This window comes from Bos indicus, chromosome 5 (assembly GCF_029378745.1).
Source record: "Bos indicus isolate NIAB-ARS_2022 breed Sahiwal x Tharparkar chromosome 5, NIAB-ARS_B.indTharparkar_mat_pri_1.0, whole genome shotgun sequence".
In the NCBI taxonomy this organism is placed as follows: Eukaryota; Metazoa; Chordata; class Mammalia; order Artiodactyla; family Bovidae; genus Bos; species Bos indicus.
In genome coordinates this window covers 84,394,936-84,418,143 of record NC_091764.1, presented here as the reverse complement: position 1 = coordinate 84,418,143, position 23,208 = coordinate 84,394,936, and the positions used below count along the sequence as shown (strand labels likewise).

The window sequence follows — 23,208 nt, the reverse complement described above, 5'->3', positions numbered from 1 at the left end:
CTCACTGGGAAATCCCTGACGTTGGGAAAGATTGAGGGCAAAAAGAGAAGAGGGTATCAGAGGATGAGATGGCTGGATGGCGTCACCAATGAAATGGACATGAACTTGGGCAAACTTCGGGAGACAGTGAGGGACAGGGAAGCCTGGTGTGCTGCAGTCCATGGAGTCGCAGAGTCGGACACGACTGGGCAACTGAACAATAGCAACAACAGACTCCTTACATTGATATCATCATCATGGCTGTCTCTAATTCAGGAAGGACAGAGTCAAGTTAGAGCTGAAAGGGAAAAGCAAAAACACTGTTTATGAGGTTCACCAGTCTCACACAGGTCCTTTTACCACAGCTCTGGAAGATGGGAGTCTCCCCATTTGGGGAAGTGACAGTCCAGAGAGATGAAAATCTCTTCCAAGGCTATATGGCCACTGGATGGCTGAGCCAGGATTTGGTCTCACTTCCATTTCTTACAAAATCTCCTTCACTCTACTCCCTGTTTCTCTGCTGTAATTACTGTCCAATAGCTTCCTAACTCCTTACTACTTCTCTGCCCCTGAACCAGCTCAGTCCTGATCTTTCTCTTTGCTATGGTCTCAGATCACTCTCTCCCATTGTCCAGATTCTGTGTCATTTCTCTTTGGCCATATCCTCTATTGGGAAGACATCTGAATTTTGCATGAGAAATTGAAAGAGTATTTTTAGGGCAAAATAAGATGATGATAACTGAGTTTTATATTGTGAGCTTTTACCTTGATTAAGAAAAAAACACCATATTCTGTAATCTAAAAAAAGTAGGCAAAACATTATATGTCCATAATTTTTTAAAAGTTGAAAGACACAAAGAACTGGCTTTATGCACTCTGGTCTTCTGTTTCCCCATATGGAGAACATTTGCACAGTAGGAGATTTTTATTAAATCAGTAATATAAATAAAATGTCTTGTGTGAATGAAGGTAGTATATACAAAGAGAGTTTTCTTCCCCTCTCAGGCCATGGATTGTAATTTCCAAATAGAGTATCATGTAATTGAAGATTACAATTTAAAACATGATTTTGCTCCACTATCTATGATTCAAAGAATTTGTATATCTGGGATACACTTTCACATTTGCACATATTATAGTACAAATTCCTATTGTAAAGCATCTTGCTAGTCTAAAAATGTGCTGTATTGCTTCATATCCTTCACACAGATCCACATGTAAATAACACAGCCTTGAACAAAGAAGTTATTATTTCACCTTGAAGTCAGGGTCACGTGAAGGTTCTACTGGAGGTGTTCACAGGAGAGGACAGAGGGCCAGTTATTAGGAGGTTCAAGTTTCAGATATCTTGCTCTGAATACCTTCATGGTCCTTCCCAATCACAAAATTCTATTGCCAAACAATACTAAGAACTCAGATTTGTTTACACGATACTAAATGTCAAACAATGGCTTGAATCCTCAAACATTCATATCAGTTTCAGCAACAGTTCATAAATAACTGCATAGATACATGTAATTACATGTAAAATAAATAAGTACATGTACTGAGGCTCAGCCTTTATCCATGAATCATTTCTATCCATGTTCTTTGGAGGAATAAAATATCTATTCTGAGACAGGGCATCTCAGACTTGTTCAGAAGGGCAGAGATCCAGAACATATGCTCTTATTTGCATAACATTTTCTTTGTTAAATATTTTCAAAAATACAAATCAATACATTTTTACTTCCTCTACACACTAGTTTTATATACATTTTACTAGCAAAAAGAAATGTACCTATATTATTTGGATACCATATAAACTCAAAACTACCAGCTCAAACATCTTAAAATCAAATATATCACCCAACAAGTGTTCAACCAAGAGCAAATGATTGGTTTTGAGATTTCCTATTCATAGGAATTTGCAATTTCATTTTCTTCTCTCATCTACTAGCAACCTTAAGCAGGAAAGTGGTGTCTGGAGACAAGGACTTGTGAAAAATGATTGGAGAAAGAATTTGAATTGAGAATATGTGATCCATTAACATTTTTCCTTTGCAAACAGGGTAAAGGCAATCATTCAATATTACAGTCAAACGCTTGCTCTCTACAGCTTGGAACACTAGTGCCCCTTGGGAACAAGTGTGAGTAGCCATGGATTAAAGGAGTATGAAAGAGAGTTATTGGAAACCTGAATATGGGCTCTGCCTATGGTGTTAAGCACAAATATAAGATTGAATGGAGCCTCTCCCAACTCAGTGTGGAAGCACATCCAGGTAAGAAAGGGCTTCAATCCTGACTCACCCCTTCCTTCTTGGTTAGGGCACACATAACTAATTTTATCTGTGGTAGCTACTCTCAGCATTATTCATCATTGAGATAATGATGGCAATAGGTGGCAATAAGGGGTACAGTTTACTAAGGATGGATCAGTTACTCTTGAGAAATCCCTTGAGAATACTAGATACATAAATGAAGATGCTTTCATTATTCTCCTGACAATCTGAAGGTATTTTTGTTGTCATTCACTTGCAAAGTTGTGTCCAACTCTTTGTGACCCCATGGACTGTAGCATGCCAGGCTCCTCTGTCCTCTATCTCCCAGAGTTTGCTATTGAGCCGGTGATACTATCTAACCATTTAATTTGAAGTATAAACAAATGTAAATCGGTAAATTAAATGTAAGTTGTTTAGCAGATTTTCTCCTCCTGTGCTAATGAGACAGGAGAAGAAATTGAGAGAATCCTAAGGGTATAAGAACCCTGAGGTTTGCATTATGTCTTTTGCAAGAGAAGGACACTTCTGACCTTCACTAAGAACAGAAAAGAAATTACTGGGGTGGATAATACTGTGTTTGGAGCTATCCTGTGTCATTTATTTGAGACCCTGTATATCAGAAAGAGGGGAGAAAGCAGACATCTGAGATGGAATGAGAAAATTCCTGCAGTGTTAGGAAACAGAAGTCCCTGAAGACCTTTGGCCATGTGTAGATTAGTAGAAGAAAGACAAGCTGGACATTTTTACATGCTGGAAATTTTCTTTGGCTGTTCTATTAGCCTTAGTTTTACGGTTACTGTTCTGTGTTCATGTTTGTCTCTCTGTTAATTTTCAGAGTGAATACTTTTACAACTCAGAGCCATAATTAATACTGAATACTACTACTACTGCTAGCTATCATTTAACATGTATTTCCTATTTGTGTTATGTATATTATAGGCTTACCAGGAGGCACAGTGGTAAAGAATCTGCCTGCCAATGAAGGAGACTCAGGAGATGTGGGTTTGATCCCTAGGTGGGGAAGATCCCCTGGAGGAGGAAATGGTAACCCACTCCAGTATTCTTGCCAGGACAATCCCATGGACAGAGGAGCCTGGCAGGGCTACAGCCCATGGGATCACAAAGAGTCAGACAAGACTGAGCATGCACACACACATGCACTCTATGTATATTATTTCATTGCATCCTTTTAAGGATGTAATATTATCCATCTTTCACAGATGAGGAAACTGACAATTAGAGCAGTCAGGTAACTGCCCAGAGTCACACAGCAGAACCAAGGCCAGGGTTCAGGTCTATCTGAATTTTGGGACTGGATTTTTGATCATTACATTTCTTCTGAAAAATATTGAGCACCACTGTTTACAAGACAGTTGGACAGATACTTCATAATATAAATGAATTGCAGACATGTTCCTTGCTCTTCTGGAATTTATTCTTTTGATGAGACAATAGTATCTGTGGGTATGAAAAAATAATGCATTATAGAATGTGATAAAAATCAAAGGATAGTTCTGTTAAGAGCTAGAAGAACTCAGAGAAGAATTAGTAGGAAAGCCTTCACAGAAGACATGGGATATGCAGTATGTGTGCACCTCAAAGGATAGATAGGATTTTGAAAAGCAGAGAACAGGAAGGAAGATATTATTTTATTCTTTCATGCATGCATTCACTCAACAGAGACATATTAATTACTTGTTGTGACTTGACAGTACTGAATGTACTTTTTCTGCGAGCATCCAAATCCAGGATAGGCATGGTATAGGCTGAGGCAGAGATGACCTGAGTGTGCAGTGCTAGAGTGTGCAGTGGTAGAGTCAGATACACAGTGGAGACCAGATCAGAGATGGCTGTGAACCCAGGCCAAGGACTAGAATACACTCTCAGTATGCACTATGTGGGTTTCCCTGGTGGCTTCATGGAAAGAATCCACCTGCCAATGCAGGAGATGATGGTTTGCTCCCTGGGTCAGGAAGACCCCCTGGAGAAGGAAATGGCAGCCCACTCCAGTATTCTTGCCTGGAGAATCCCATGGACAGAGGAGCCTGCTGGGCTACAGTTCAAGGGGTCACAAAAGAGTTGGACATGCCTTAAGGACTAAACAACAACAATGTCAATAGTTAGATTAATTACAGAATATTTCGTTGGTTGACATGACTGACTCGATGGACATGAGTTTGAACAAGCTCTGGGAGTTGGTGATGGACAGGGAGGCCAGGCATGCTACAGTACATGGGGTCACAAAGAGTTGGACACAACTGAGTGACTGAGGATATTTCAGGAGTTTCTTGGTTCTATTTATATGTAAGAATATGTGTGTTTTTCTTTTTCTTTTTTGGATTCATAGGCGCTCTTTATTCCAGATCAAATTTCTTTGCTGGATTTATGTATTACAAATATATTCTCTCAGATTATAATTTATATTTTCTCTCTCTGAAAGATGCATTTTATGAGTAGAGCATATGTGTCCTTGTGCCATTACCACACTATCTTAAGGTAACTTTGTAGTATATTTTGTGTTGTCGTTTTAGTCGCTAAGTTGTGTCCTACTCTTTGAGACCCCCATGGACTATAGCCCACAGGCTCCTCTGTCCATGGAATTTCCTAGGAAAGAATACTGGAATGGGTTACCATTTCTTTCTCCAGGGGATCTTCCCTCATCTCCTGCATGAGCAGGCAGATTCTTTACCCCTGAGCCACTTGCAAAGCCCCAGTATTGTATACAAGTCTTTCAAAAAATTTAATAGTATCATGACCATTCTAGATTCTTTGATTTCCATGTGAATTTTTAGAATAATCTTGTCAATTATGGGCTTCCCTTGTGGCTCAGCTGGTAAAGAATCCACCTGCAATGCAGGAGACCTGGCTTCGATCCCTGGGTTGGGAAGATCTCTTGGAGAAGAGAAAGGCTCCCCACTCCAGTATTCTGGCCTGGAGAATTCCATGGACTATATAGTTCTTGGAGTCACAAAGAGTCGGACACAACTGAGCGACTTTCACTTTCACTTTGTCAATTGTGAAAATACCAGCTTAGATTTTGTTTGGGGTTGCACTGACTGTACGGGTCAATTTGGAAAGAATGGATTACCTGCAGTCTTCCTTTCCGGTAATAGTCTTGTCAGGTTTGGTATGAAGGTTATGCTGGTCTCTGAAATAAAAGCAAAAATAAACAAATGGAACTTAATTAAACTTTAAATTTTTACTCAGCAGAAGAAACCATCAACAAAATGAAAATACAACCTATAGAATGGGAGAAAATATTCACAAATGACAATGAACGAAGTGTTAATATCCAAAAATATATAAACAGCTCATACAACTCAAAATCAAAAAACAAATAACCCACTAAAAATGGGCAGAAGACCTGAATAGATATTTTTCCAAAGAATACATACAGATGGCTAACAGGTTCATGAAAACATGCTCAATATTGCTAATTATTAGAGAGATGCAAATCAAATCAACAATGAGCTATTGTATATACCTATAAGAATGACTATCATTAAAAAGTTTACAGATAACAAATGTTGGGAAGGATGTGGGGGGAAAGGGAACACCTGTGCACTGTTGGTGGGGAATGTAAATTGGTTCAGTCACTGTGGAAAACTGTATGGAGGGTTCTAAAAAACTAAAAATAGAACTCTCAGATGATCCAGCAATTCCACTCCTGGGTATGTATCTGGAAAAGATGAAAACACTGATTTGTAAGAAGACATGCATCCCAATGTTCCTTAGCAGCACTATTTACAATAGCCAATATATGGAAGTAACTCAAGTGTCCAAGAATGGATGAATGGATACATAAGATGTGTTTTATACACACATACACACATATATACACACACACACACACACACACAATAGAATATTACTCAGCCATAAATGAGCTTCCCTCATAGCTTAGTCAGTAAAGAATCCACCTGCAATGCAGAAGTCTGTGTGCAATGCAGGAGACCTGGGTTTGATCCCTGAGTTGGGATACAATATTACCTATATGTGGAATCTAAAAAATAATACAAATGAATGTATGTAGCAAAATAGAAACAGACTCACTGATTTAGAAAACAAACTAGTGGTTACCAGTGGGGAAGAGGGAGGGGCAAGTTAGGGGAAAGGGGTTAAAAGATAAAAACTACTATGTATAAAATAAGTAAGCATCAATAATACATTGTACAACACAGGTAATTATAGCCATTACCTTGTCCAAAAAGAGAAAAGAAAGATTATGTTGGTCTCTTAAAACAAGTTGGTAAATGTTTTCTCTTTTTCCATTGCTCAGGATTGGCATTATGATTTCCTTATGTCCTGTGTAGCATTTATTCATGAAATATTTTGGACTTTACTTACTGGGCAGTAATAGTTATATGGCTGATTATATTTTCTATTTCTTCCTCATTGATTTCTGGTAAGCTGTGTTTTCCTATAGTCTCTTTGATGTTAGTGGAATCCATGATGTTCTCCTCTTCATTACTGATACTGGTTATTTAGCTCTTCTATATATTTTTCCCCTCATTAATTTGCTCAGTCTTTTTAAAGAACCAAGCACTGGCTTTTGATTCTCTTTACTATACATTTTTAAATTTTCTTTGGGTTCAGTTTTCTATTATTTTTGTGAGTATTTGAGATGGATAGTTAGATAATTACATCATATTTTTATTTTCTAATATAGGCAGAACTTTATTCCATAAATATTACTATTCAGTATTTTCATTATCATTTATTTAAATATGTATTTTTAAATTTACATAGTTTTTTAGATAGCTGTTGCTTAATTTCCAAATATATAAAGATTTTCAAGTTATTTTTTGTTAGTAAGTTTTAATTAAATCCCTCTGTGGCCAGAGTTCATGCTTTGAATAATTTATTTGAAATTTTATTACCTCATGGAAAGCATATGGTCTATTTTTGTAAAGTTTTTTTTATTGCTTTTGAAAGAAGTGTATATTCTGAATTTGTTGAGTATAGGGTTTTATATGTCTCAATTAAAGTAACAGCAATAATTGTGTTATTTTTATCCTCATTGATTTTTTTCCTACTTATAAAAATTATAGACAGTGAAGATTCATCAATTTTTTGCAGATTTTGTCTTTATTTTACATTCCTACCAATAGTGTGAAAGGATTCCCTTTTTCCAGCATCTTCACTAACACTTGTTATTGCTTGTCTTTTTGACAAAAACCATCTCCAGGTGTGAAGTGATATCTCATTGTGGTTTTGATTTGTGTTTCTCTAATGGATTAGTGATATTGAGCATCTTTTCACATATCTCTTGGCCATCTGTATGTCTTCTTTGGGAAAATGTTTATTCAGGTCTTTTGCCCTTTTTTTTTTTTTAAACTAGATTATATCTATGTATGTATGTGTGTGTGTGTGTGTGTGTGTGTGTGTGTGAGTATTGGAGAAAGAAAAAGTGAAAGTGTTAGTCATTCAGTTTTGTCCACCTCTTTGTGACCCAATGGACTATAGCCTGCCAGGCTCCTCTGTTCATGGGACTCTCCAGACAAGAATACTGAAGTGGGTAGCCATTCCTTTCTACAGGGGATCTTCCTGACCCAGGGATTGAACCCAACTCTCCTGCGTTGCAGGCAGACTCGACTGTTTGAACCACCAGGGAAGGAAACGGCAACCCGCTCCAGTATTCTTGCTCGGAAAACTCCATGGATAGTGGAGCCTGGTGGCCTGCAGTCCATAGGGTCACAAAAGAGTCAGACAGAAGTCAGCAAATAACTAACAACCATATATATCTTTCCCTATTGAGTAGTGTAAGTTCCTTATATCTATTATTTCTTAGTGTTAGGCACCTGTCTTGTTTCCTCATATTTCTGAGTACTCTTGATTAACAATTATAGTTTATGAAAAAAAAATTATAGATCTAATTTAGACCTAAGATGATATATTCCTTTAGAGAATATCTAGTTGATGGCTGGGGACACAGAAAGTCCATATTAACTTAATTAATTCAATTAGGACTTACAACAGTTTGGAGCTGGGTTTCTGTTTCATTGAAGGCCAGTCTCTGTCTGGTCTATTCTTACTCCTAGGTTGAACTTTCAAGGTTCCAACAAGAATCTGGAAGGAGATGTTACTAGTTATTCTCTTTGTTGGGCCTTGAACTCCAACTTTTGTCCTCTGTATCCATAAATCTGTAAAATCTCTGTTTATTCTCTCAACCAGTTCTTCCTAAAATAACCTGACAAATTTAGGGCAAATCTGACTTTACAGATTAGTTATCTTTCTGGGTCTTTTTCATTCTTCTGTATCTTGGAAACACAATGCTTGACTGACTTGATCACTTTTTGGTCTCTTTAGTTCTATTACAATTCCCCAGTTTTTCTATTTGTTTTCAGTAGGAGAATTAGTCCAAATTACCTGGGCAGCCCATACTAAATCCTAATTCTCATATTGCTTAAATAAAATATTTGTATGTCTTTTGGCTCAACTGTTTACAATATATATTGGAGTCAACAAAAGAAATATTCCCTTTGGTATTCTGCTTAGACAAAAGAACTGGTCCTATAGCTTATAGGTTCCATGACAAATTCAAGGTGAAATTCAATTTATTTTGCTACTTGGCAATTTTTATTTGGCCTCATTATAGTTTTTCTTTCTTTCTTTCTTTTTTTAGCTACTTCACTCTTTCTGCTTTCAGAGAGTGTGTTATGCAAATTTAATTAGAAAATGCCTGTGAAAGTTCTTTGTAAATATTTAAAGAAAAATGCATGTATAAGGTGGTATTACTATTCTAGACTCAAAATCATTTATCTTGTAAAAACCTTGTGCACATAGATTAGCAGCACCTCTGAGAAGGTCTTGGTGAACTGTTCTCTGCAGAAGTGTTGTGCTTCATTGAATGATGACAAGTGATTTAATCAGACCTTCTCCTGGGAAGAAGGATCACAAAGTAAACAAAGCGTAATGTTCATCTGCATGTGAAATAAGTAAGATTAAGTAATGTGTCAAAATCATACACCTTATGCTCCATGGGAAAGATAAAGTTAGTACACAGCAGCATAAACTGAATCCATGACCCTCTGACTCTAATCCCATGGCCTAAAATAGAAGCAATAAGACGCTGAAGATTAGAGAAAATTCTTTTCAAAGATTTGAAAATCAAAAAGAAAAACTCTCAACTCTGAGTTTCTATGCTCAGAGTTCCTTCCCCGCCTCTCCTTCCCTCCTTCCTTCCTTCCTTCCTTCCATAGCCAAGTATCTTTGAGGGAAAAAAACTATATTGCTTTCATTTCCTTACTGCTCACTCATGTTACATCCACTGTGGTATGATTTGTTCACTCATGCTTGCTCTTAGGGGTCACAATGACCTCCCAGTAGACCATCTAATGGTTTTATTCCTTCTCTGTTTCTGTATGACATCTGTCATTCTCTCCTGTCCTCCTTCCCTCCAAATTCTTGTCCAACTCCCCTTCCTCCTCTTTTTCTCCACGTTCAGAGGATCCCTTTGTGTCAGTCCTTGGATCTTCCCTCTGTTTGCCTTTTCCCTTTCCTACTTCTTTCAACAATTTCACTTAAAGAAAAAAAAAAATACTTGCAACCATTGTATCTATTTAGGGGTTTCCCAGGTAGTGCAGTGGTAAAGAATCTGCCTGCCAATGCGGAAGATGCAAAAGACTCAGGTTCAATCCCCGGGTCAGGAAGATCCCCTGGAGGAGGAAATGGCAACCTGCTCCAGTATTCTTGCCTGGAAAAATTACAGACAGAGGATCCTGGCAAGCTACAGTGCAGGGAGTTTCAAAGAGCTGGACATGACTGAGCACACACACACTGTATCTTCATGACTTTAAAATCTCTTGTTTATGCTCTCCTCTTAAACTAATTGAGCAATTTCAACTACCTACTGATGGTTTCAACTGCCTACTGATGGTTTCAACTGCCTACTGATGGTTTCAGCTGCCTACTGATGGTTTCAGATTTTTCCAACCCTACTCAAGCTACCCATAATTGTTCTAGAATTAATGAGGGCTTCCCTGGTGGTCCAGTGGTTATGAATCTGCCTTGCAATGCAGGGGACACTGGTTTGATCCCTAGTCTGGGAATATCCCACATGCCATGGGGCAACTATGCCCAAGTGCCACAATTGCCAAGCCTGCACTCTGGAGCCCGGGAGCCACAACTACTGAAGCCATGCGCCTAGAGTCCACACTGTTCAGCAAGATAAGCACCACGAGAAGTCCGCACACCTTGACTAGAGAGTATCCCCCGCTCTCCACAACTACAGAAGGCCCATGCACAGCAACAAAGGCACAAACAAAGCGTAGTCAAAAATAAAATATATATATATATGTATATATTTAGAAAAAATGAGAACTCAGGCTGGCAGTAGATATCAGTTACCTTCTCTGTAAACAAACATGGACTAGAAGTAATGTAATCCTTTGACTTCTTTATGCCTGATGTAAGGGTGCTTTGAAATTAACAGACCCCTAGAGAGGTGGAGAGCATAACATTTCAGTCTTCCATTGAAAGACCACAAAACTCCAGCCAGAAGCCTCTTTGGCTGATCCTTCCACCTAAGTCTCTGATGCCCAACTTTTATACCAGTTTGTCTAGTGATAGAATGGGGATTAAAAGTCAACTTCGTACCCTAGGAAACTGGTAACTAGTGATGGGGGAAGAACTGGTTTCGATCAATGCTTTTAGCCTGTTGTGCTGTGCTGTGCTCAGTCTTTCAGTCGTGTTCAACTCTTTGTGACCCCATGGACTGTAGCCCACCAGGCTCCTCTGTCCATGGGGATTCACCAGGCAAAAACACTGAAGTGGGTTGCCATGCCCTCCTACAGGGGATCTTCCCAACCCAGGGATCAAACCCAGGTCTCCCACATTGCAGGTGGATTCTTTACCATCTGAGCCACCAGGAAATCCTAAGAATACTAGAGTGGGTAGCCTATCCCTTCTCCAAGGGATCTTCCTGGTCCAGGAATTGAACCAGGGCTTCCTGCATTACAGGCAGATTTTTTACCAGCTGAGCTACCAGAGAAGCCCCCTTTAGCATAAATCAGTCCTTTTCCTTGTGGTTTAGATTTGCTCTCAGTCTCTCTCATTGGGCACTGAAAGGTCTTCCTTGATGAGAATGAGTCTCCCCATACTTCATAAGTCACCAAGGTCCATGTATGAGGATCACTTTTTGTATATCATGGTACCTCACTGAACCATATTTGAGTTTGAAGCACTCTGGTCTAAGATTATCCCTCCATGGGCACTAGCCTTACCATTGATTACATCCTACAATTGCTTGGCCCTTTCTCCTAAACTCTTACTCTGCTGGTACAGACAGTATTGGGACACTTATAATTAAGCTCATTAGGACAGGACCTTAATGTCCCATATTCTCTTGTGCTCACTATTTCTTCTAGTATTACTTTCTCCTAGACACTCAATACCCAAATCACTGCCTCATCTTTGACAACTATTTCTCCATTGTTAGGGACTTCCCTGGTGACTCAGATGGTAAAGTGTCTGCCTACAATGCAGGAGACCCAGGTTCAATCCCTGGGTTGGAAAGATCTCCTGGAGAAGGAAATGGCAACCCACTCCAGTATTCTTGCCTGGAAAATCCCATCGATGGAGGAGCCTGGTAAGCTACAGCCCACAGAGTCTCAGAGTTGGACACGATTGAGCGACTTCACCTTCACTTTCCTCCTTTGTTAGAACTTCAGTAAACCATCTACCAGGCTATTGTATTCTATGTCCATGACAACTCTCACTGAGTCCTTCATTATCTAGCTAAAACAAAGCACTCGGTTTTCTCTCTCTTATCACTTGCCTTTAGACTTCTGATGACCTGTGTAGTATCTGTGCACGTGCCCCTGGCTTTCCCACATCCTTGCCTTTGTTCCGATGATTCCCACTGATAATCATCAGCCTTCCCAACAAGGCTTATGCCTCTAAAAAGTTATTCTGTTTTCAAAACCAGTTTTCTCAGCTGTAAAATGGAATTTACATTGATTTCATAGAGGACTACATAAAATAATGTAACTAAAGGAGGAGGAGGCATGGCAAAGAGGAGGGTTTGGCAACCCACTCTAGTATCCTTGCCTGGAGAATCCCATGGCCAGAGGAGCCTGGAAGGCTAAAGTCCATGGGGTCACAAAGAGTCAGACACGACTGAGTGACAAAGTGCACAAAGCACTTTAAATGATAATCCTTATTACTTTCCCCCTTAATATTGTAACGCATATCGTCCATAAAGTATTTTTTGATTCTCCCAGACTAGAAATGATTTCTTTCTCTCCTGAATATCATGGGATAGCTTTTCCATTCCTTTCCCCTGGTATTATCACTTTCTATATTACATTACAGTTATTTAGCACATCCCTTATCCAATCATAACAGACTCAAAGCTCCCTTAAGTCAGGGGCCATTTCTTGGGCATATTTTTTCCTTCCCCAGTGCATAGAATAGATAACCTTATAAATATTTGCAAAAGAAAATGAACAAATTCACCACAGTGGTAATTATAGCATTATAACAATATTTACTCAAAAGTTATATCTTGATGAAATTACAAATGAACAAATCCCATTATATCCACAAATTGCACAGTGAATCATTCATGTGGAGGGTGATTACCTGGATCTTTTGGAGAGGTCTGGCAGGCTCTGAGAGACAAGTGAAGACCTGAAGAAGGCAGTGTTGCTGCTTAGAAGTAAGAAACTGGGAAGAATGCTTGTCCCTGGAGACAACCAATTTCAATTTTCAATTCAAGTAAGAAACTGAGAAGAAATGCTTCTCCCTGGAGAAGCGCTTTTAATTCCACTATGAAATTTCTTAAATTCTTTTGGCTATAAGATAAGCCATTATTTTATCAACTACCAAGAAAAAAGTCTAGGACAGGGAGTCTAATAAGAGACCCTGGCATAAAGCCGGAGTCCCCAAGGGACAGTTTCATTTTTCAACCTAAGCCCTGATAGGAGAGAGAAAAGAAAACTCTTCCCTGAGGTTCTGAACAATAACCTTTACTCACATAGGTATGAGATCTGCATTCATACCACCAGTGCGTTGCAAACAACTCAGAGAGATAATCTAATTTAAAGTGGTCTCAGGTCGGTAGTGACCCTAGTGGAAATACATGCTCATATAAGAAATTCAATTCAGGCAACATCAATCCCGTAAATTGCCATTGATCATAGGATGCATCTCAGTTTCAGAGGTGTTAAATTGTGAAAAAAAAATCACCCTAGAATTGATGTAATACATTGTTTCCATTATGTATTGAGAAGGTCTGCAAAAAACTCAATGAGGAAGATAGAAAGTAAAAACAAACCTCTCTTTCTTTGACCTTTTGACTGGGACCAGTTGCTTCTCTTCCAGAGACCCGTTAGGAAGTACCCTTGCCTCAGAAAATAGATTCTAAGAGTGTAGGGCATTTGAGGGTCCGTGCTGGTCGGAGAAGGCAATGGCACCCCACTCCAGTACTGTTGCCTGGAAAATCCCATGGACAGAAGAGCCTGGTAGGCAACAGTCCACTGGGTCGCTAAGTCAGACACAACTGAGCGACTTCACTTTCACTTTTCACTTTCATGCATTGGAGAAGGAAATGGCAACCCACTCCAGTGTTCTTGCCTGGAGAATCCCAGGGACGGGGGAGCCTGGTGGGCTGCTGTCTCTGGGGTCGCACAGAGTCGGACACAACTGAAGCGACTTAGCAGCAGCAGCTGGTCTCCCCATCCTGTCTTAACAGAGCCCGTGTAGGAGACTATCTGGGATTAGAAAGGAAATGGCGAGAACCCATTCTCTAGTCCCAGCGGACTGACTCCTTCCACCTGCTGGCGCCTCAGCTTCACTCCCTGAGAGGCTTCTTGCACTGCTCACCTTCCTGATTACACGTCTGCTTGCTTGTCTTCCTTTCCCACCTCACAGAGCAAAACAGGAAGCAGGTCATCTGTGCAAGCATTTTACATCACAGAGCACACGTTTGTTTGTGTGTGCATGTATACACTGGAGAAGGCAATGGCACCCCACTCCAGTATTCTTGCCTGGAAAATCCCATGGACAGAGGACCCTGGTGGGCCTCAGTCCATGGGGTCGCTAAGAGTCGGACACGACCGAGCGACTTCACTTTCACTTTTCACTTTCATGCACTGGAGAAGGAAATGGCAACCCACTCCAATGTTCTTGCCTGGAGAATCCCAGGGACGGGGGGAGCCTGGTGGGCTGCCGTCTATGGGGTCGCACAGAGTCGGACACGACTGAAGCGACTTAGCAGCAGTAGCAGCAGCACCTATACACACACACAGAGACTGGGAAGAGTCGCTGATCACTTTTACAGTTCCGTGGACAAACCTAAATTCCTAAAACATGACGTTTCCTTAAATGGGAGTTTAAATGCCACCAGAGAGGAAGAGGGAAAGTGGTCCTGGCACATGGAAGGGCAGGTTTGAGCGAAATGCTACAGTAGTGCCTTTGGGCAAGCAGATTTGGTCTGAAGACAGGTGCGTCATGGTTAGGAAAGCAGTGACACTCTGGTAGGTGAGACTATGCCCCAAACAAACTACTCAACTCTGTAGTTTTTTTTTTTTTTTTCCTTAGGGAAGCTCATGAGGATTGGTCACCAAATACAAATAGGATATGCTTTCAGTGTGACTTGAGATACTGATTATACAATGTATTACATGTGTATGTGAATCGATTTAATGCAAAACCAAGTAAACGAGAAAGTGTTTTAGTATTCTAATGAAGACTCACCACCACTGGTGTAGACTAGAGCCAGTTCAGACTATGCACCAATACTGAGCAGTTCCCCCAGCTGTCATTTGCCAAGTCAGTACTAAGGTTTTATGTGTAGCCTGTTACTATATGACAGCACGAAATCTTGGAATTCACTAGAGCAAAGTAATAAAAATGCTCTTTGAAGATTTGTCTCAGGAATATTTGCTAATCAAACTCACCTATAAATCAATCAAGATCTACCCTTGGGCTTATTAGCTCAATGAAATATCCAAATAAGCCAAACTTTGTTTTTAAGTATGTTTGACATTTATAAATTATGTGATATATAAGTTGACTCAAACCATGAAACTAAAATAAGTTTTTCTCTTAAAGAAGCAACAATGATATATCTTAGTTTCAAAGTGTTTCCTCCTTAGGCTGTGAATTTTCTATGAAGTTAAAAATATACATATGCATGAAAGTGAAGTGAAAGTGTTAGTCACTCAATTGTGTCCAACTCTTCATGATCCCCATGGAGTGGGTAATCATTCCCTTTTCTGAGAGATCTTCCTAACCCAGGGATCGAATCCTGGTCTCCCGCATTGCAGGCAGATTCTTTACCATCTGAGGCATGAGGGAAACCCCATACATATGTATATACATAAATATATTTGGATACCCATGTACATGGTATAGAATAGGTACCGTTCATCATCTATAGGTTTGGTTCCTGGGTCAGGAAGATCCCCTGGAGAAGGAAATGGCAACCCACTCCAATATTCTTGCCTTGAGAATCCCATGGACAGAGGAGCCTGGCGGGCTACAGTCCATGGGGTGGTAAAGAGTCAGACATGACTGAGTGACTAACACTTAACAACAGAGATAAATTAAAGGCCCAATAATTTTTCTCACCAAAATAGAAATTACTATTGTTTTATCCCTAAAGCATCTGCTTTTAAAATGTCTGAATCCATTTTCTTTTAAAATTATTGTATTATTCTTATTGTTATTTCATTTATTTTTATTTTTTGGCTGTGCTGTGCAGCATGTGGGCTCTCCATTCCCCAACCAGGGATGGAACCTGTGGCCCCTGCATTGGAAGGCAAAATCTTAACCACTGGCCCACCAGGGAAGTTCCTTTAATCCATTTTCAAGGGAGATATCTCTTTTGCTGATGAAATACGAAGAGCAACTAGTTAGTGCAGCTGATAAACCAACTGCCAAAATTGGTGATGTAATTATAGTTGTTTTATTTCTCTGGCCCTCTGACCCTGTTAGAACTAGGAAAGGTGATTCTGAGACAAAGAAATGTTGAATACCTCTAAGTCACAAAATTTAATAGAAAAAAATAATTGTTCCAAACTCTTTTGATTAAACTCTTTTAATATTATCCTAGGAATTTACTTTCTAACATGGAAAATTGATGGATAGAAATAATTGATATTAAAAGAGTTAAATCTAGGTTAGAAAATAGATTTACTCTTATATCCGAAAACCTCTTTCCCCATTCTGCTTCTATCCCTCCTTGTCCATGTGAAAATATAAAAACCCTGGTATCATGGGGCCCATACCTAAGAAGTGTGAAATGTTTCCTTACTGAGGAATGAGAAGATTATGTGAAAATACCTATGATTATGCTACCAATCTTGACAGTTGACTAACCAACAGAACTACCTAATTGCTCCTCATATTTAATCAGCAAAAGAGATGCCACCATTGGAAATGGATTCAGATTTTTAAAACTAGATGCTTTAAGGGTTAAAAAAATAGTTTCTGATTTGACTAGGAAAAAGCAGTCCTGGCCCTCTAATTTATCCCTAGTATATCAACAGCAGCCATATGATCAGCATAATCAGAACTGGCTTCTAAAACCCTTGGAATTGCCTGCTACGTGATGACAGTGATCACTGTCTTTTGTTATGTTAATTAGGTGACATTTGGATTCCATCTAAGGATGCATATTGAAAAGCAGAGACGTTACTTTGCCAACAAAGGTCCGTCTACTCAAGGCTATGGTTTTTCCAGTGGTCATGCATGGATGTGAGAGTTGGACTGTGAAGAAAGCTGAGTGCTGAAGAATTGATGCTTTTGAACGGTGGTGCTAGAGAAGACTCTTGCGAGTCCCTTGGACTGCAAGGAGATCCAAGCAGTCCATTCTAAAGGAGATCAGCCCTGGGTGTTCTTTGGAAGGAATGATGCTAAAGCTGAAACTCCAGAACTTTGGCCACCTCATGCAAAGTGTTGACTCACTGGAAAAGACTCTGATGCTGGGAGGGATTGGGGGCTGGAGGAAAAAGTGACGACGGACGATGAGATGGCTGGATAGCATCACCGATTCAATGGACGTGAGTTTGGATGAACTCCCGGAGTTGGTAATGGACACGGAGGCCTGGAGTGCTGCAATTCATGGGGTCACAGAGAGTTGGACATGACTGAGCGACTGAACTGAACTGAACTAAGGATGGGGGCTGGTTGCCAGGGAAAATAACCATGTAATTATCAGGTTCAGTTCAGTTCAGTTCAGTCGCTCAGTCGTGTCCGACTCTTTGCGACCCCATGAATCGCAGCACGCCAGGCCTCCCTGTCCATCACCAACTCCTGGAGTTCACTCAGACTCACATCCATCGAGTCAGTGATGCCATCCAGCCATCTCATCCTCCGTCGTCCCCTTTTCCTCCTGCCCCCAATCCCTCCAAGCATCAGAGTCTTTTCCAATGAGTCAACACTTTGCATGAGGTGGCCAAAGTTCTGGAGTTTCAGCGTTAGCATCATTCCTTCCAAAGAAATCCCAGGGCTGATCTCCTTTAATATGGACTGGTTGGATCTCCTTGCAGTCCAAGGGACTCTCAAGAGTCTTCTCCAACACCACAGTTCAAAAGCATCAATTCGTCGGCACTCAGCTTTCTTCACAGTGCAACTCTCACATCCATACATGACCACTGGAAAAACCATAGCCTTGACTAGACAGATCTTTGTTGGCAAAGTAATGTCTCTGCTTTTTAATATGCTATCTAGGTTGGTCATAACTTTCCTTCCAAGGAGTAAGCGTCTTTTAATTTCATGGCTGCAATCACCATCTGTAGTGATTTTGGAGCCCCCAAAAATAAAGTCTGACACTGTTTCCACTGTTTCCCCATCTATTTCTCATGAAGTGATGGGACCAGATGCCATGATCTTCATTTTCTGAATGCTGAGCTTTAAGCCAACTTTTTCACTCTCCTCTTTCACTTTCATCAAGAGGTTTTTTAGTTCCTCTTCACTTTCTGCCATAAGGGTGGTGTCATCTTGCATATTTGAAGTTATTGATATTTCTCCTGGCAATCTTGATTCCAGCTTGTGATTCTTCCAGCCCAGCGTTTCTCATGATGTACTCTGCATATAAGTTGAATAAGCAGGGTGACAGTATACAGCCTTTATGTACTCCTTTTCCTATTTGGAACCAGTCTGTTGTTCCATGTCCAGTTCTAACTGTTGCTTCCTGACCTGCATATAGGTTTCTCAAGAGGCAGGTCAGGTGGTCTGGTATTCCCATCTCTTGAAGGATTTTCCAGTTTATTGTGATCCACACAGTCAAAGGCTTTGGCATAGTCAATAAAGCAGAAATAGATGTTTTTCTGGAACTCTCTTGCTTTTTCGATGATCCAGCAGATGTTGGCAATTTGATTTCTGGTTCCTCTGCCTTTTCTAAAACCAGCTTCAACATCTGGAGGTTCACAGTTCATGTATTGCTGAAGCCTGGCTTGGAGAATTTTGAGCATTACTTTACCAGCGTGTGAGATGAGTGCAATTGTGCAGTAGTTTGAGCATTCTTTGGCATTGCCTTTCTTTGGGGTTGGAATGAAAACTGACCTTTTCCAGCCCTGTGGCCACTGCTAAGGTTTCCAAGTTTGCTGGCCTATTGAGTGCAGCACTTTCACAGCATCATCTTTCAGGATTTGAAATAGCTCAACTGGAGTTCCATCACCTCCACTAGCTTTGTTCATAGTGATGCTTCCTAAGGCCCACTTGACTTCACATTCCAGGATGTCTGGTTCTAGGTGAGTGTGAGTGATCACACCGTCATGATTACCTGGGTTGTGAAGATCTTTTTTGTACAATTCTCTGTATATTCTTGCCACCTCTTCTTAATATCTTCTGCTTCTGTTAGGTCCATACCATTTCTGTCCTTTATCGAGCCCATCTTTGCATGAAATGTTCCTTTGGTATCTCTGATTTTCTTGAAGAGATCCCTAGTCTTTCCCATTCTGTTGTTTTCCTCTATTTCTTTGTGTTGATCGCTGAAGACAGCTTTCTTATCTCTTCTTGCTATTCTTTGGAACTCTGCATTCAGATGTTTATATCTTTCCTTTCCTCCTTTGCTTTTCATTTCTCTTCTTTTCACAGCTATTTGTAAGGCCTCCCCAGACAGCCATTTTGCTTTTTTGCATTTCTTTTCCATGGGGATGGTCTTGATCCCTGTCTCCTGTACAATGTCACGAACCTCAGTCCATAGTTCATCAGGCACTCTATCTATCAGATCTAGTCCCTTAAATCTATTTCTCACTTTCACTGTATAATCATAAGGGATTTGATTTAGGTCATACCTGAATGGTCTAGTGGTTTTCCCTACTTTCTTCAATTTCAGTCTGAATTTGGCAATAAGGAGTTCATGATCTGAGCTACAGTCAGCTCCCTGTCTTGTTTTTGCTGACTGTATAGAGCTTCTCCATCTTTGGCTGCAAAGAATATAATCAATCTGATTTTGGTGTTGACCACCTGGTGATGTCCATGTGTAGAGTCTTCTCTTGGGTTGTTGGAAGAGTGTTTGCTATGACCAGTGCGTTCTCTTGGCAAAACTCTATTAGCCTTTGCCCTGCTTCATTCCGTGTTCCAAGGCCAAATTTGCCTGTTACCCCAGGTGTTTCTTGACTTCCTACTTTTGCATTCCAGTGCCCTATAATGAAAAGGACATCTTTTTTGGGTGTTAGTTCTAAAAGGTCTTGTAGGTCTTCATAGAACCATTCAACTTCAGCTTCTTCAGTGTTACTAGTTGGGGCATAGACTTGAATTACTGTGATACTCAATGGTTTGCCTTGGAAATGAACAAGGAGGGGCTGGAGATTGAGTTCAGTCACCAATGGCCAATGATTTAATCAATTGTGCTTAGGCAATGAAGCCTCTATAAACACCCAAAAGGTGAGAGTTTGCAAATACTTGATCTTGCCTGTTTCCTCTATTAGACTGTAAGCTCTATAAGGGTAAGACTCTTTTTCTATTTCTGTTTTTATTAAGATCATGTTTAATGGAGAAGACAGAAAACTTTCCTCTTAAGGTCAGATCTCCATAAAAGAGGGGTGTCCACTCTTTCCACTTCTAGTCAACATTGTCAAAGGGCAATCAGGCAAGCAAAAGAAATAAAATCAAAAGCAACCAAACCGGAAATGAAATAAAACTATCTCTGTTAGCAAATGACATGATCTTTTATGTGGAAAATCCTAAAGAATCTGCTAAAAATCTATTAGAATAAATAAGTTCAGCAAGGTTGCAGAATACAAATCAATATACAAAAGTCATTCTTATTTCTATATACTTGTATGAGGAATTAAAAATAAAATTAAGAAAAAATCCATTTACAATAACATTAAAGAATAAAATACTTAAAAACACATGTAACAAGGGGCTTTCCTAGTAGCTCAGCTAGTAAAGAATCTGCCCACAATGCAGGAGACCCTAGTTCAATTCCTGGACCGGCAAGATTCCCTAGAGAAGGGATAGGCTACCCACTCCAGTATTCTTGGGATTCCCTGGTGGCTCAGATGGTAAAGAATCCACCTGCATTGCAGGAGATCTGGGTTTGATCCCTGGGTTGGGAAGATCCCCTGGAGGAGGGCATGGCAACCCATTTCAATGTTCTTGCCTGGAGAACCCCATGGACAGAGGAGCCTGTTGGGTTACAATCCATGGGATCACAAAGATTCAGACATGACTGTGTAACTAAGCACAGCACAGCACATGTAACAAAAGAAGTAGAAAACATACACTGTGAAAACTATAAAACTTTGTTGAAAGAAATTAAATAAGATGGAGCAGTGGCTGCGATGGCACAGGAGTGGCCGAGAAGAGCTACCCCACGTCCAAGGTAAGGAGCAGCCATGAAGAGATACCCCACGTCCAAGGTAAGAGAAACCCAAGTAAGAAGGTAGGCACTGAAAGAGGGCATCAGAGGGCAGACAGACTGAAACCACAATCACAGACAGCTAGCCAATCTGATCACATGGACCACAGCCTTGTCTAACTCAATGAAACTAAGCTATTCCGTGTGGGGCCACCCAGGACAGATGGGTCATGGTGGAGAGGATGGACAGAATGTGGTCTCCTGGAGAAGGGAATGGCAAACCACTTCTGTATTCTTGCCTTGAGAACCCCATGAACAGTATGAAAAGGCAAAAAGATAGGACACTGAAAGATGAGCTCCGCAGGTCGGTAGGTGCTCAATATGCTACTGGAGATCAGTGGAGAAATAACTCCAGAAAGAATTAAAGGATGGAGCCAAAGGAAAAACAATATCCAGTTGTGGATGGGACTGGTGATAGAAGCAAGGTCCAATACTATAAAGAGCAATATTGCATAGGAACCTGGAATGTTAGGTCCATGAATCAAGGCAAAATGGAAGAGGTAAAACAGGAAATGGCAAGAATGAATGTCGACATTCTAAGAATCAGCGAACTAAGATGGACTGGAATGGGTGAATTTAATTCAGATGACCATTATATCTACTACTGTGGGCAGGAATTCCTTAGAAGAAATGGAGTAGCCATCATGGTCAACAAGAGAGTCCGAAATGCATCCAATCTCAAAAACGACAGAATGATCTCTGTTTGTTTCCAAGGCAAACCATTCAATATCATAGTAATCCAAGTCTATGCCCCAACCAGTAACGCTGAAGAAGCTGAAGTTGAATGGTTCTATGAAGACCTACAAAACCTTCTAGAACTAACACCAAAAAAAAAGATGTTCTTTTCATTTTAGGGTACTGGAATGCAAAAGTAGGAAGTCAAGAAACACCTGGATTAACAGTCAAATTTGGCTTTGGAGTACAGAATGAGGCAGGGTAAAACCTAATAAAGTTCTGCCAAGAGAACGCACTGCTCATAGCAAACATCCTCTTCCAACAACCCAAGAGAAGACTCTACAAGTGGACATCACCCGATGGTCAACGCCAAAATCAGATTGATTATATTCTTTGCAGCCAAAGATGGAGAAGCTCTATACAGTCAGCAAAAACAAGACAGGGAGCTGACTGTAGCTCAGATCATGAACTCCTTATTGCCAAATTCAGACTGAAATTGAAGAAAATGGGGAAAACCACTAGACCATTCAGGTATGACCTAAATCAAATCCCTTATGACTATACAATGGAAGTGAGAAATAGATTAAAGGGACTAGATGTAATAGAGTGCCTGATGAACTATGGACTGAGGTTCGTGACATTGTACAGGAGACAGGGATCAAGACCATCCCCATGGAAAAGAAATGCAAAAAAGCAAAATGGCTGTCTGGGGAGGCCTTACAAATAGCTGTGAAAAAAGAGAAGTGAAAAGCAAAGGAGAAAAGGAAAGATATAAGCATCTGAATGCAGAGTTCCAAAGAATAGCAAGAAGAGATAAGAAAGCCTTCTTCAGCGATCAACACAAAGAAATAGAGGAAAACAACAGAATGGGAAAGACTAGAGATCTCTTCAAGAAAATTAGCGATATCAAGGGAACATTTCATGCAAAGACAGGCTCGATAAAGGACAGAAACGGTATGGACCTAACAGAAGCAGAAGATATTAAGAAGAGGTGGCAAGAATATACAGAGAATTGTACAAAAAAGATCTTCACAACCCAGATAATCATGACGGTGTGATCACTCACACTCACCTAGAACCAGACATCCTGGAATGTGAAGTCAAGTGGGCCTTAGGAAGCATCACTATGAACAAAGCTAGTGGAGGTGATGGAACTCCAGTTGAGCTATTTCAAATCCTGAAAGATGATGCTGTGAAAGTGCTGCACTCAATAGGCCAGCAAACTTGGAAACCTTAGCAGTGGCCACAGGGCTGGAAAAGGTCAGTTTTCATTCCAACCCCAAAGAAAGGCAATGCCAAAGAATGCTCAAACTACTGCACAATTGCACTCATCTCACACGCTGGTAAAGTAATGCTCAAAATTCTCCAAGCCAGGCTTCAGCAATACATGAACTGTGAACCTCCAGATGTTGAAGCTGGTTTTAGAAAAGGCAGAGGAACCAGAAATCAAATTGCCAACATCTGCTGGATCATCGA

At 40.3% G+C, this 23,208-nt stretch overlaps 1 protein-coding gene across 4 annotated transcripts in view; it reads right to left on the bottom strand.

The window, feature by feature from the left end:
* The window catches only part of LMNTD1 (lamin tail domain containing 1), a 489,113-nt gene that overhangs the window by 58,812 nt on the left and 407,093 nt on the right, over positions 1 to 23,208 (bottom strand). For all 4 annotated transcript variants that reach the window (XM_070789936.1, XM_070789935.1, XM_070789934.1 and 1 more), the window contains one exon: positions 5,329 to 5,388. The gene's annotated coding sequence lies outside the window, so the exon portion shown is untranslated. The remainder of the gene's footprint in view (positions 1 to 5,328; positions 5,389 to 23,208) is intronic.